Source organism: Calliopsis andreniformis, unplaced genomic scaffold, assembly GCF_051401765.1.
Source record: "Calliopsis andreniformis isolate RMS-2024a unplaced genomic scaffold, iyCalAndr_principal scaffold0015, whole genome shotgun sequence".
In the NCBI taxonomy this organism is placed as follows: domain Eukaryota; kingdom Metazoa; phylum Arthropoda; class Insecta; order Hymenoptera; family Andrenidae; genus Calliopsis; species Calliopsis andreniformis.
In genome coordinates this window covers 17,234,437-17,249,629 of record NW_027480428.1, presented here as the reverse complement: position 1 = coordinate 17,249,629, position 15,193 = coordinate 17,234,437, and positions in this window count along the sequence as shown.

Below are 15,193 nucleotides of genomic sequence, written 5' to 3'. Positions count from 1 at the left end.
TTTGGACCTAAGAAGTCGACGCCAGAAGCTTAAAATACAATATAAATACAACAGTTTTTCCATCCTATAAAGCGAATAATTGCAACCAGTGTGAAAGTAATGGTCATTTCTACGTTTCGGGCAACCTAGGCGTGACTCTAGATTGTTGTTCGACCAGATCGAATAGTTAGGGCCTAGGAAGTCTACGCCAGGAGAATAAAATACAATATAAGTACAACATCTTTTCCATCGTATAAAGCGATTAAATGCAACCAGTGTCAATGTCATGGTCATTTCTACGTTCCGGGCAACCTACGTTTCACACTATGGCGTTGCTCCACCAGATCGAATAGTTAGGGCCTAAGAAGTCAACGCCAGAAGCACCAAATACAAAATAAATACAACAGCTTTTCCATCGTATAAAACGAATAATTGCAACCAGTGTGAAGGTAATGGTCATTTCTACATTGCGGGCAACCTGGGCTTCACTCTAGGGCGTTGCTCCAACAGATTGAATAGTTAGGGCCTTAGAAGTCAACGTTCGAAGCATAAAATGCAATAAAAATACAACAGTTTTTCCATCGTATAAAACGAATAATTGCGACCAGTGTGATAGTTACGGTCATTTCTACATTCCGAGCAACCTAGTCTTCAACCTAGGGCGTTGCTCCACCAGATCAAATGGTTAGGGCCTTAGAAGTCAGCGCCAGAGGCATAAAATACAATAAAGGTGCAACAGTTTCTCCATCGCATAAGAGGAATATCAGCAACCAATGTGAAAGTACTGGTCATTTCTACGTTCCGGGTAACCTAGGTTTCACTCTAGGGCGGTGCTCCACCAGGTCGAATAGCTAGGGACTTAGAATTCAACGCCCGAAGAATAAAATACAATATAAGTACAACAGCTTTTCCGTCGTATAAGTCGAATAATTGCATCCAGTTCGCAAGCTATGGACATTTCTACATTCCGAGCAACACAGGCTTCACTCTAGGGCGTTGCTAAACCAGGTGGAATAGTTACGGCCTTAGAAGTCAACGCCGGAAGCATAAAATACAATAAGGATGCAACAGTTTTTCCATCGTATAACAGGAATAACTGCAACCAGGGTGAAAGTACTGGTCATGTCTACGTTCCGGGTAACCTAGGTTTCACTCTAGGGCGTTGCTCCACCAGATCGAATAGCTAGGGACTTAGAAGTCACGCCAGAAGCATAAAATATGATAAAGATGCAACAGTTTTTCCATCGTATGAAACGAATAATTGCGACCAGTGTGATAGTTACGGTCATTTCTACATTCCGAGCAACCTAGTCTTCAACCTAGGGCGTTGCTCCACCAGATCGAATAGTTAGGGCCTAAGAAGTCAACGCCAGAAGCATAAAATACGATATAAATACAACAGCTTTGCCATCGTATATAATGTATATTTGCAAACAGTGTGAAAGTAATGGTCATTTCTACGTTCCGTGCAACCTAGGCTTCACTCTAGGCCGTAGCTCCACCACATCGAATAGCTCCGGCCTTAGAAATCAACGCCTGAAGCATAAAATACAATAAGAATACAACAGTTTTTTCATCATATAACAGGAATAATTGCAACAAGCGTGAAGGTAATGGTCATTTCTACGTTCCGGGCAACCGAGGCTTCACTCTAGGGCGTTGCTCCACCAGAGCGAATAGCTAGGGACTTAGACGTCAACGCCAGAAGCATGAAATACATTATAAATACAACAGCTTTTCAATCGTATAAAACGAATAAATGCAACCAGTGTGAAAGTTATGGTCATTTCTACGTTCCGAGCAACCTAGGCTTCACTCTAGGGCGTTGCTCCACGAGAACGTATAGTTAGAGCCTTAGAAGTCAACGCCAGAAGCTTAAAATACGATAAAGATGCCACAGTTTTTCATCGTAGAAAACGAATAAATGCAACCAGTGTGAAGGCTATGGTCATTTCTACATTCCGATCAACCTAGGCTTCACTTCAGGGCGTTGCTCCACCAGATCGAATAGTTGGGGCCTTAGAAGTCAACGCCAGAAGCATGAAATACGATAAAAACATAACAGTTTTTCCAACGAATAACAGGAATAATTGCAACCACTGTGAAAGTAATGGTCATTTCTACGTTCTGGGCATGCTAGGTTTCACTCTATGGCGTTCCTCCACCAGATCGAATAGTTAGGGCCTAATAAGTCAACGCCAGAAGCATAAAATACGATATAAATACAATAGACTTTCCATCGCATAAAACGGATAATTGCAACCAGTGTGAAGATTATGGTCATTTCTACGTTCCGGCGACCTAGGCTTCAATCTAGGGCGTTGCTCCACCAGACCGAATAGTTAGCGCCTTAGAAGCCAACGCCAGAAGCATAAAATACAATAAAGATGCAACAGTTTTTCCATCGTATAACAGGAATAACTGCAACCAGTGTGAAAGTACTGGTCATTTCTACGTTCCGGGTAACCTAGGTTTCACTCTAGGGCGTTGCTCCACCAGATCGAATAGCTTGGGACTTAGAATTCAACGCCAGAAGGATAAAATACAATATAAATACAACAGCTTTTCCATCGTATAAAACGAATAATTGCAACCAGTGTGAAAGTTATGGACATTTCTGCGTTCCGGGCAACCTAGGCTCCACTCTAGGGCGCTGCTCCACCGGATCGAATAGTTAGGGCATTAGAAATCAACGCCTGAAGCATAAAATACAATAAGAATACAACAGTTCTTTCATCATACAACAGGAATAATTGCAACAAGCGTGGAGGCAATGGTGAATTCTACGTTCCGGGCAACCTAGGCTTCACTCTAGGGCGTTGCTCCACCAGATCGAATAGCTAGGGATTTAGAATTCAACGCCAGAAGGATAAAATACAATATAAATACAACAGCATTTCCATCGTATAAAACGAATAATTGCAACCAGTGAGAAAGTAATGGTCATTTCTACGTTCCGGGCAACCCAGGTTTCACTCTAGGGCGTTACTTGACCAGATCGAGTAGTTAGGGACTTAGAAGCCAACGCCAGAAGCATAAAATACAATATAAATGCAACAGCTTTGCCATCGTATAAGGTGAATAATTGCAAACAGTATGAAAGTTATGGTCCTATCTACGATCCGAGCAACCTAGGCTTCACAGTAGGGCGTTGCTCCACCAGATCGAATAGCTAGGGACTTAGAATTCAACGCCAAAAGCATAAAATACAATAAAAATACAACAGTTTTTCTATCGTATAACAGGAATAATTGCAACCAGTGTGATAGTAATGGTCATTTCTACGTTCCGGGCAACCTGGGTTTCACTCTAGGGCGTAGCTCCACCAGATCGAATAGTTAGGGCCTTAGAAGTCAACGCCAGAAGCATAAAATACAATATAAATACGACAGCTTTTATATCGTATATAATGTATATTTGCAAACAGTGTGAAAGGACTGGTCATTTCTACGTTCCGGGCAACCTAGGCTTCACTCTAGGCCGTAGCTCCACCACATCGAATAGCTCCGGCCTTAGAAATCAACGCCTGAAGCATAAAATACAATAAGAATACAACAGTTTTTTCATCATATAACAGGAATAATTGCAACAGCGTGAAGGTAATGGTCATTTCTACGTTCCGGGAAACCTAGGCTTCACAGTAGGGCGTTGCTCCACCACACCGAATAGCTACGGCCTTAGAATTCAACGCCAGAAGCATAAAATACAATTATAAATACAACAGCTTTTCCATCGTATAAAATGAATAATTGCAAACAGTGTGAAAGTAATGGTCATTTCTACGTTCCGGGCAACCTGGGCTTCACAATAGGGCGTTGCCCCACCAGATCGAATAGTTAGGGCCTAAGAAGTCAACGCCAGAAGCACCAAATACAAAATAAATACAACAGTTTTTCCATCGTATAAAACGAATGATTGCAACCAGTGTGAAAGTAATGTTCATTTCTACATTGCGGGCAACCTAGGCTTCACTCTAGGGCGTTGCTCCAACAGATTGAATAGTTAGGGCCTTAGAAGTCAACGTTCGAAGCATAAAATGCAATATAAATACAACAATTTTTCCATCGTATAAAACGAATAATTGCAACCAGTATGAAGGTTATGGTCATTTCTACTTTCCGGGCAACCTAGGCTTCACTCTAGGGCGTTGCTCCACCACATCTAATTGTTACGGACTTAGAAGTCAACGGCAGAAGCATAAAATACAATATAAATACAACAGCTTTTCCATCGTATAAAATGAATGATTGTAAACAGTGTGAAAGTAATGGTCATAACAGGAATAATTGCAACCAGTGTGAAAGTTATGGTCATTTCTACGTTCCGCGCAACCTAGGCTTCACTCTAGGTCGTTGGTCCACTAGACCGAATAGTTTGGACCTAAGAAGTCAACGCCAGAAGCATAAAATACAATATAAATACAACAGTTTTTCCATTGTATAAAGCGAATAATTGCAACCAGTGTGAAAGTTATGGTCATTTCTACGTTCCGGGCAACCTGCGTTTCAGTCTATGGCGTTGCTCCATCAGATCGCATAGTTAGGGCCTAAGAAGTCAACGCCAGAAGAACCAAATACAAAATAAATACAACAGTTCTTCCATCGTATAAAACGAATAATTGCAACCAGTGTGAAAGTAATGGTCATTTCTACTTTCCGGGAAACCTAGGCTTCACAATAGGGCGTTGTTTCACCACACCGAATAGCTACGGCCTTAGAGTTCAACGCCAGAAGCATAAAATACAATATAAATACAACAGCTTTTCCATCGTATAAAATGAATAATTGCAAACAGTGTGAAAGTAATGGTCATTTCTACGTTCCGGGCAACGTGGGCTTCACAATAGGGCGTTGCTCCACCAGATCGAATAGCTAGGGACTTAGAATTCAACGCCAGAAGCATAAAATACAATAAAAATACAACAGTTTTTCCATCGCATAACAGGAATAATTGCAACGAGTGTGAATATAATGGTCATTTCTACGTTCCGGGCAACGTACGTTTCACTCTATGGCGTTGCTCCACCAGATGGAATAGTTATGGCCTAAGAAGACAACGACAGAAGCACCAAATACATAATAAATACAACAGCTTTTTCATCGTATAGAACGAATAATTGCAAGCAGTGTGAAAGTAATGGTCATTTCTACGTTACCGGCAACCTAGGTTTCACTCTAGGGCGTTGCTCCACCACAGCGAATAGCTACGGCCTTAGAATTCAACGTCAGAAGCATAAAATACAATATAAATACAACAGTTTTTCCATCGTATAAAACGAATAATTGTAACCAGTATGAAAGTTATGGTCATTTCTACTTTCCGGGCAACCTAGGCTTCACTCTAGGGCGTTGCTCCACCACATCTAATTGTTACGGACTTAGAAGTCAACGGCAGAAGCATAAAATACAATATAAATACAACAGCTTTTCCATCGTATAAAATGAATGATTGCAAACAGTGTGAAAGTAATGGTCATAACAGGAATAATTGCAACCAGTGTGAATGTAATGGTCATTTCTACGTTCCGGGCAACCTATCTTCCACTCTATGGCGTTGCTCCATCAGGTCGAATAGTTAGGGCCTAAGAAGTCAACGCCAGAAGCATCAAATACAAAATAAATACAACAGCTTTTCCATCGTATAAAACGAATAATTGCAACCAGTGTGAAAGTAATGGTCATTTCTACGTTCCGGGCAACCTGGGCTTCACAATAGGGCGTTGCTCCACCGGATCGAATAGCTAGGGACTTAGAATTCAACGCCAGAAGCATAAAATACATTAAAAATACAACAGTTTTTCCATCGTATAACAGGAGTAATTGCAACTAGTGTGAATATAATGGTCATTTCTACTTTCCGGGCAACCTAGGCTTCACTCTAGGGCGTTGCTCCACCACATCTAATTGTTACGGACTTAGAAGTCAACGGCAGAAGCATAAAATACAATATAAATACAACAGCTTTTCCATCGTATAAAATGAATAATTGCAACCAGTGTGAAAGTAATGGTCATTTCTACGTTCCGCGCAACCTAGGCTTCAATCTTGGGCGTTGCTCCACCACATAGAATAGTTAGGGACTTAGAATTCAACGCCAGAAGCATAAAATACAATACAAATTCAACAGTTTTTCCTTCGTATAACGGGAATAACTGCAACTAGCGTGAAAGTACTGGTCATTTCTACGTTCCGGGTAACCTAGGCTTGACTCTAGGGCGTTGCTCCACCAAATCGAATAGCTAGGGCCTAAGAAGTCAACGCCAGAAGCGTAAAAGACAATAAAAATACATCAGCTTTTCCATCGTATAACAGGAATAATTGCAACCAGTATGAAAGATATGGTCATTTCTACGGTCCGGGCAACCTGCGTTTCACTCTATGGCGTTGCTCCACCAGATCGAATAGTTAGGGCCTAAGAAGTCAACGCCAGAACCAATAAGTACAATATAAATAGAACAGTTTTTCCATTGTATAAAGTGAATAATGCAACCAGTGTGAAAGTTATGGTCATTTCTACGTTCCGTGCAACCTAGGCTTCACTCTAGGGCGTTGCTCCACCAGATCGAACAGTTAGGGCCTAAGAAGTCAACGCCAGAACCATAAAATGCAATATAAATAGAACAGTTTTTCCATTGCGTAAAGCGAATAATGCAACCAGTGTGAAAGTTATGGTCATTTCTACGTTCCGAGCAACCTAGGCTTCACTCTAGGGCGTTGGTCCACCAGACCGAATAGTTTGGACCTAAGAAGTCGACGCCAGAAGCATAAAATACAATATAAATACAACAGTTTTTCCATCCTATAAAGCGAATAATTGCAACCAGTGTGAAAGTAATGGTCATTTCTACGTTTCGGGCAACCTAGGCTTCACTCTAGGGCGTTGCTCCACCAGATCGAATAGTTAGGGCCTTAGAAGGCAACGCCAGAAGCATAAAATACAATATAAATACAACAGTTTTTCCATCGTATAACAGGAATAATTGCAACCAGTGTGAAAGTAATGGTCATTTCTACGTTTTGGGCAACCTAGGCTTCACCCTAGGGTGTTGTTCCGCCAGATCGAATAGTTAGGGCCAAGGAAGTCAACGCCAGAAGAATAAAATACAATATAAATACAACAGCAATTCCATCGTATAAAATGAATAATTGCAAGCAGTGTGAAAGTAATGGTCATTTCTACGTTCCGGGCAACCTGGGCTTCACAATAGGGTGTTGCTCCGCCAGATCGAATAGCTAGGGACTTAGAATTCAACGCCAGAAGCATAAAATACAATAAAAATTCAACAGTTTTTCCATCGTATAACAGGAATAATTGCAACTAGTGTGAATATAATGGTCATTTCTACGTTCCGGGCAACCTAGGTTTCACTCTATGGCGTTGCTCCACCAGATGGAATAGTTATGGCCTAAGAAGACAACGCCAGAAGCACCAAATACATAATAAATACAACAGCGTATTCATCGTATAAAGTGAATAATTGCAAGCAGTGTGAAAGTAATGGTCATTTCTACGTTCCCGGCAACCTATGTTTCACTCTAGGGCGATGCTCCACCACAGCGAATAGCTACGGCCTTAGAATTCAACGTCAGAAACATAAAATACAACATAAATACAACAATTTTTCCATCGTATAAAACGAATAATTGCAACCAGTAAGAAGGTTATGGTCATTTCTACTTTCCGGGCAACCTAGGCTTCACCCTAGGGCGTTGCTCCACCACATCTAATTGTTACGGACATAGAAGTCAACGGCAGAAGCATAAAATACAATATAAATACAACAGCTTTTCCATCGTATAAAATGAATGATTGTAAACAGTGTGAAAGTAATGGTCATAACAGGAATAATTGCAACCAGTGTGAAAGTTATGGTCATTTCTACGTTCCGTGCAACCTAGGCTTCACTCTAGGTCGTTGGTCCACTAGACCGAATAGTTTGGACCTAAGAAGTCAACGCCAGAAGCATAAAATACAATATAAATAGAACAGTTTTTCCATTGCGTATAGCGAATAATGCAACCAGTGTGAAAGTTATGGTCATTTCTACGTTCCGTGCAACCTAGGCTTCACTCCAGGGCGTTGTTCCACCAGACCGAATAGTTTGGAACTAAGAAGTCGACGCCAGAAGCTTAAAATACAATATAAATACAACAGTTTTTCCATCCTATAAAGCGAATAATTGCAACCAGTGTGAAAGTAATGGTCATTTCTACGTTTCGGGCAACCTAGGCGTGACTCTAGATTGTTGTTCGACCAGATCGAATAGTTAGGGCCTAGGAAGTCTACGCCAGGAGAATAAAATACAATATAAGTACAACATCTTTTCCATCGTATAAAGCGATTAAATGCAACCAGTGTCAATGTCATGGTCATTTCTACGTTCCGGGCAACCTACGTTTCACACTATGGCGTTGCTCCACCAGATCGAATAGTTAGGGCCTAAGAAGTCAACGCCAGAAGCACCAAATACAAAATAAATACAACAGCTTTTCCATCGTATAAAACGAATAATTGCAACCAGTGTGAAGGTAATGGTCATTTCTACATTGCGGGCAACCTGGGCTTCACTCTAGGGCGTTGCTCCAACAGATTGAATAGTTAGGGCCTTAGGAGTCAACGTTCGAAGCATAAAATGCAATAAAAATACAACAGTTTTTCCATCGTATAAAACGAATAATTGCGACCAGTGTGATAGTTACGGTCATTTCTACATTCCGAGCAACCTAGTCTTCAACCTAGGGCGTTGCTCCACCAGATCGAATGGTTAGGGCCTTAGAAGTCAGCGCCAGAGGCATAAAATACAATAAAGGTGCAACAGTTTCTCCATCGCATAAGAGGAATATCAGCAACCAATGTGAAAGTACTGGTCATTTCTACGTTCCGGGTAACCTAGGTTTCACTCTAGGGCGGTGCTCCACCAGGTCGAATAGCTAGGGACTTGGAATTCAACGCCCGAAGAATAAAATACAATATAAGTACAACAGCTTTTCCGTCGTATAAATCGAATAATTGCATCCAGTTCGAAAGCTATGGACATTTCTACATTCCGAGCAACACAGGCTTCACTCTAGGGCGTTGCTAAACCAGGTGGAATAGTTACGGCCTTAGAAGTCAACGCCGGAAGCATAAAATACAATAAGGATGCAACAGTTTTTCCATCGTATAACAGGAATAACTGCAACCAGGGTGAAAGTACTGGTCATGTCTACGTTCCGGGTAACCTAGGTTTCACTCTAGGGCGTTGCTCCACCAGATCGAATAGCTAGGGACTTAGAAGTCACGCCAGAAGCATAAAATACGATAAAGATGCAACAGTTTTTCCATCGTATGAAACGAATAATTGCGACCAGTGTGATAGTTACGGTCATTTCTACATTCCGAGCAACCTAGTCTTCAACCTAGGGCGTTGCTCCACCAGATCGAATAGTTAGGGCCTAAGAAGTCAACGCCAGAAGCATAAAATACGATATAAATACAACAGCTTTGCCATCGTATATAATGTATATTTGCAAACAGTGTGAAAGTAATGGTCATTTCTACGTTCCGGGCAACCTAGGCTTCACTCTAGGCCGTAGCTCCACCACATCGAATAGCTCCGGCCTTAGAAATCAACGCCTGAAGCATAAAATACAATAAGAATACAACAGTTTTTTCATCATATAACAGGAATAATTGCAACAAGCGTGAAGGTAATGGTCATTTCTACGTTCCGGGCCACCGAGGCTTCACTCTAGGGCGTTGCTCCACCAGAGCGAATAGCTAGGGACTTAGACGTCAACGCCAGAAGCATGAAATACATTATAAATACAACAGCTTTTCAATCGTATAAAACGAATAAATGCAACCAGTGTGAAAGTTATGGTCATTTCTACGTTCCGAGCAACCTAGGCTTCACTCTAGGGCGTTGCTCCACGAGAACGTATAGTTAGAGCCTTAGAAGTCAACGCCAGAAGCATAAAATACGATAAAGATGCCACAGTTTTTCATCGTAGAAAACGAGTAAATGCAACCAGTGTGAAGGCTATGGTCATTTCTACATTCCGAGCAACCTAGGCTTCACTCTAGGGCGTTGCTCCACCAGATCGAATAGTTGGGGCCTTAGAAGTCAACGCCAGAAGCATGAAATACGATAAAAACATAACAGTTTTTCCAACGTATAACAGGAATAATTGCAACCAGTGTGAAAGTAATGGTCATTTCTACGTTCTGGGCATGCTAGGTTTCACTCTATGGCGTTCCTCCACCAGATCGAATAGTTAGGGCCTAATAAGTCAACGCCAGAAGCATAAAATACGATATAAATACAATAGACTTTCCATCGCATAAAACGGATAATTGCAACCAGTGTGAAAGTTATGGTCATTTCTACGTTCCGGCGACCTAGGCTTCAATCTAGGGCGTTGCTCCACCAGACCGAATAGTTAGCGCCTTAGAAGCCAACGCCAGAAGCATAAAATACAATAAAGATGCAACAGTTTTTCCATCGTATAACAGGAATAACTGCAACCAGTGTGAAAGTACTGGTCATTTCTACGTTCCGGGTAACCTAGGTTTCACTCTAGGGCGTTGCTCCACCAGATCGAATAGCTACGGCCTTAGAATTCAACGCCAGAAGCATAAAATACAATTATAAATACAACAGCTTTTCCATCGTATAAAATGAATAATTGCAAACAGTGTGAAAGTAATGGTCATTTCTACGTTCCGGGCAACCTGGGCTTCACAATAGGGCGTTGCCCCACCAGATCGAATAGTTAGGGCCTAAGAAGTCAACGCCAGAAGCACCAAATACAAAATAAATACAACAGTTTTTCCATCGTATAAAACGAATGATTGCAACCAGTGTGAAAGTAATGGTCATTTCTACATTGCGGGCAACCTAGGCTTCACTCTAGGGCGTTGCTCCAACAGATTGAATAGTTAGGGCCTTAGAAGTCAACGTTCGAAGCATAAAATGCAAGAAAAATACAACAGTTTTTCCATCGTATAAAAGGGCTAATTGTAACCAGTTCGAAAGTGATTGTTATTTCTACGTTCCGGGCAACCTAGGCTTCACTCTAGGGCGTTGCTCCACCAGATCGAATAGTTAGGGCCTTAGAAGTCAACGCCAGAAGCATAAAATACAATATAAATACAACAGTTTTTCCATCGTATAACAGGAATAATTGCAACCAGTGTGAAAGTAATGGTCATTTCTACGTTCCGGGCAACTTAGGCTTCACCCTAGGGTGTTGTTCCACCAGATCGAATAGTTAGGGCCCAGGAAGTCAACGCCAGAAGAATAAAATACAACATAAGTACAACAGCTTTTCCATCGTATACAAGAACTAATTGCAACCAGTGTGAAAGTAATGGTCATTTCTACGTTCGGGGCAACCTGGGCTTCACAATAGGGCGTTGCTCCGCCAGATCGAATAGCTAGGGACTTAGAATTCAACGCCAGAAGCATAAAATACAATAAAAATACAACAGTTTTTCCATCGTATAACAGGAATAATTGCAACTAGTGTGAATATAATGGTCATTTCTACGTTCCGGGAAACCTAGGTTTCACTCTATGGCGTTGCTCCACCAGATGGAATAGTTATGGCCTAAGAAGACAACGCCAGAAGCACCAAATACATAATAAATACAACAGCTTATTCATCGTACAAAATGAATAATTGCAAGCAGTGTGAAAGTAATGGTCATTTCTACGTTCCCGGCAACCTAGGTTTCACTCTAGGGCGATGCTCCACCACAGCGAATAGCTACGGCCTTAGAATTCAACGTCAGAAACATAAAATACAATATAAATAGAACAGTTTTTCCATTGCGTAAAGCGAATAATGCAACCAGTGTGAAAGTTATGGTCATTTCTACGTTCCGTGCAACCTAGGCTTCACTCCAGGGCGTTGTTCCACCAGACCGAAAAGTTTGGACCTAAGAAGTCGACGCCAGAAGCATAAAATACAATATAAATACAACAGCTTTTCCATCGTATAAAACGAATAATTGCAACCAGTGTGAAAGTAATGGTCATTTCTACATTGCGGGCAACCTGGGCTTCACTCTAGGGCGTTGCTCCAACAGATTGAATAGTTAGGGCCTTAGAAGTCAACGTTCGAAGCATAAAATCCAAAAAAATACAACAGTTTTTCCATCGTATAAAACGAATAATTGCAACCAGTGTGAATGCTATGAACATTTCTACATTCCGAGCAACCTAGGCTTCACTCTAGGGCGTTGCTCCACCAGATCGAATAGTTAGGGCCTTAGAAGTCAACGCCAGAAGCACGAAGTACAATATAAATACAACAGCTTCTCCATCGTATAAAACGAATAATTGCAACCAGTGTGAAAGTACTGGTCATTTCTACGTTCCGGGTAACCTAGGCTTCACTCTAGGGCGTTGCTCCACCAGATCGAATAGTTAGCGACTAAGAAGTCAACGCCAGAAGCATAAAATACTATAAAAATACAACAGACCTTCCATTGTATAACAGGAATAATTGCAACCAGTATGAAAGTAACGGTCATTTCTACGTTCCGGGCAACCAAGACTTCACTCCAGGGCGTTGATCGACCACATCGAATAGCTACGGCCTTAGAATTCAACGTCAGAAGCATAAAATACAATATAAATACAACAGTTTCACAATCGTATAAAACGAATAATTGCAACCAGTGTGCAAGTTATGGACATTTCTACATTCCGAGCTTGCTAGGTTTCACTCTATGGCGTTCCTTCACCAGATCGAATAGTTAGGGCCTAAGAAGTCAGCGCCAGAAGCATAAAATACAATAAAGGTGCAGCAGTTTTTCCACCGTATAGGAGGAATATCTGCAACCAATGTGAAAGTACTGGTCATTACAACATTCCGGGTAACCTAGGTTTCACTCTAGGGCGTTGCTCCACCAGATCGTATAGCTAGGGACTTGGAAGTCACGCCAGAAGCGTAAAATACGATAAAGATGCAACAGTTTTTCCATCGTATAAAACGAATAATTGCGACCAGTGTGATAGTTACGGTCATTTCTACATTCCGAGCAACCTAGTCTTCAACCTACGGCGTTGCTCCACCAGATCGAATGGTTAGGGCCTTAGAAGTCAACGCCAGAAGCATAAAATACAATATAAATAGAACAGTTTTTCCATTGCGTATAGCGAATAATGCAACCAGTGTGAAAGTTATGGTCATTTCTACGTTCCGTGCAACCTAGGCTTCACTCCAGGGCGTTGTTCCACCAGACCGAATAGTTTGGACCTAAGAAGTCGACGCCAGAAGCTTAAAATACAATATAAATACAACAGTTTTTCCATCCTATAAAGCGAATAATTGCAACCAGTGTGAAAGTAATGGTCATTTCTACGTTTCGGGCAACCTAGGCGTGACTCTAGATTGTTGTTCGACCAGATCGAATAGTTAGGGCCTAGGAAGTCTACGCCAGGAGAATAAAATACAATATAAGTACAACATCTTTTCCATCGTATAAAGCGATTAAATGCAACCAGTGTCAATGTCATGGTCATTTCTACGTTCCGGGCAACCTACGTTTCACACTATGGCGTTGCTCCACCAGATCGAATAGTTAGGGCCTAAGAAGTCAACGCCAGAAGCACCAAATACAAAATAAATACAACAGCTTTTCCATCGTATAAAACGAATAATTGCAACCAGTGTGAAGGTAATGGTCATTTCTACATTGCGGGCAACCTGGGCTTCACTCTAGGGCGTTGCTCCAACAGATTGAATAGTTAGGGCCTTAGAAGTCAACGTTCGAAGCATAAAATGCAATAAAAATACAACAGTTTTTCCATCGTATAAAACGAATAATTGCGACCAGTGTGATAGTTACGGTCATTTCTACATTCCGAGCAACCTAGTCTTCAACCTAGGGCGTTGCTCCACCAGATCAAATGGTTAGGGCCTTAGAAGTCAGCGCCAGAGGCATAAAATACAATAAAGGTGCAACAGTTTCTCCATCGCATAAGAGGAATATCAGCAACCAATGTGAAAGTACTGGTCATTTCTACGTTCCGGGTAACCTAGGTTTCACTCTAGGGCGGTGCTCCACCAGGTCGAATAGCTAGGGACTTAGAATTCAACGCCCGAAGAATAAAATACAATATAAGTACAACAGCTTTTCCGTCGTATAAGTCGAATAATTGCATCCAGTTCGCAAGCTATGGACATTTCTACATTCCGAGCAACACAGGCTTCACTCTAGGGCGTTGCTAAACCAGGTGGAATAGTTACGGCCTTAGAAGTCAACGCCGGAAGCATAAAATACAATAAGGATGCAACAGTTTTTCCATCGTATAACAGGAATAACTGCAACCAGGGTGAAAGTACTGGTCATGTCTACGTTCCGGGTAACCTAGGTTTCACTCTAGGGCGTTGCTCCACCAGATCGAATAGCTAGGGACTTAGAAGTCACGCCAGAAGCATAAAATATGATAAAGATGCAACAGTTTTTCCATCGTATGAAACGAATAATTGCGACCAGTGTGATAGTTACGGTCATTTCTACATTCCGAGCAACCTAGTCTTCAACCTAGGGCGTTGCTCCACCAGATCGAATAGTTAGGGCCTAAGAAGTCAACGCCAGAAGCATAAAATACGATATAAATACAACAGCTTTGCCATCGTATATAATGTATATTTGCAAACAGTGTGAAAGTAATGGTCATTTCTACGTTCCGTGCAACCTAGGCTTCACTCTAGGCCGTAGCTCCACCACATCGAATAGCTCCGGCCTTAGAAATCAACGCCTGAAGCATAAAATACAATAAGAATACAACAGTTTTTTCATCATATAACAGGAATAATTGCAACAAGCGTGAAGGTAATGGTCATTTCTACGTTCCGGGCAACCGAGGCTTCACTCTAGGGCGTTGCTCCACCAGAGCGAATAGCTAGGGACTTAGACGTCAACGCCAGAAGCATGAAATACATTATAAATACAACAGCTTTTCAATCGTATAAAACGAATAAATGCAACCAGTGTGAAAGTTATGGTCATTTCTACGTTCCGAGCAACCTAGGCTTCACTCTAGGGCGTTGCTCCACGAGAACGTATAGTTAGAGCCTTAGAAGTCAACGCCAGAAGCATAAAATACGATAAAGATGCCACAGTTTTTCATCGTAGAAAACGAATAAATGCAACCAGTGTGAAGGCTATGGTCATTTCTACATTCCGAGCAACCTAGGCTTCACTTCAGGGCGTTGCT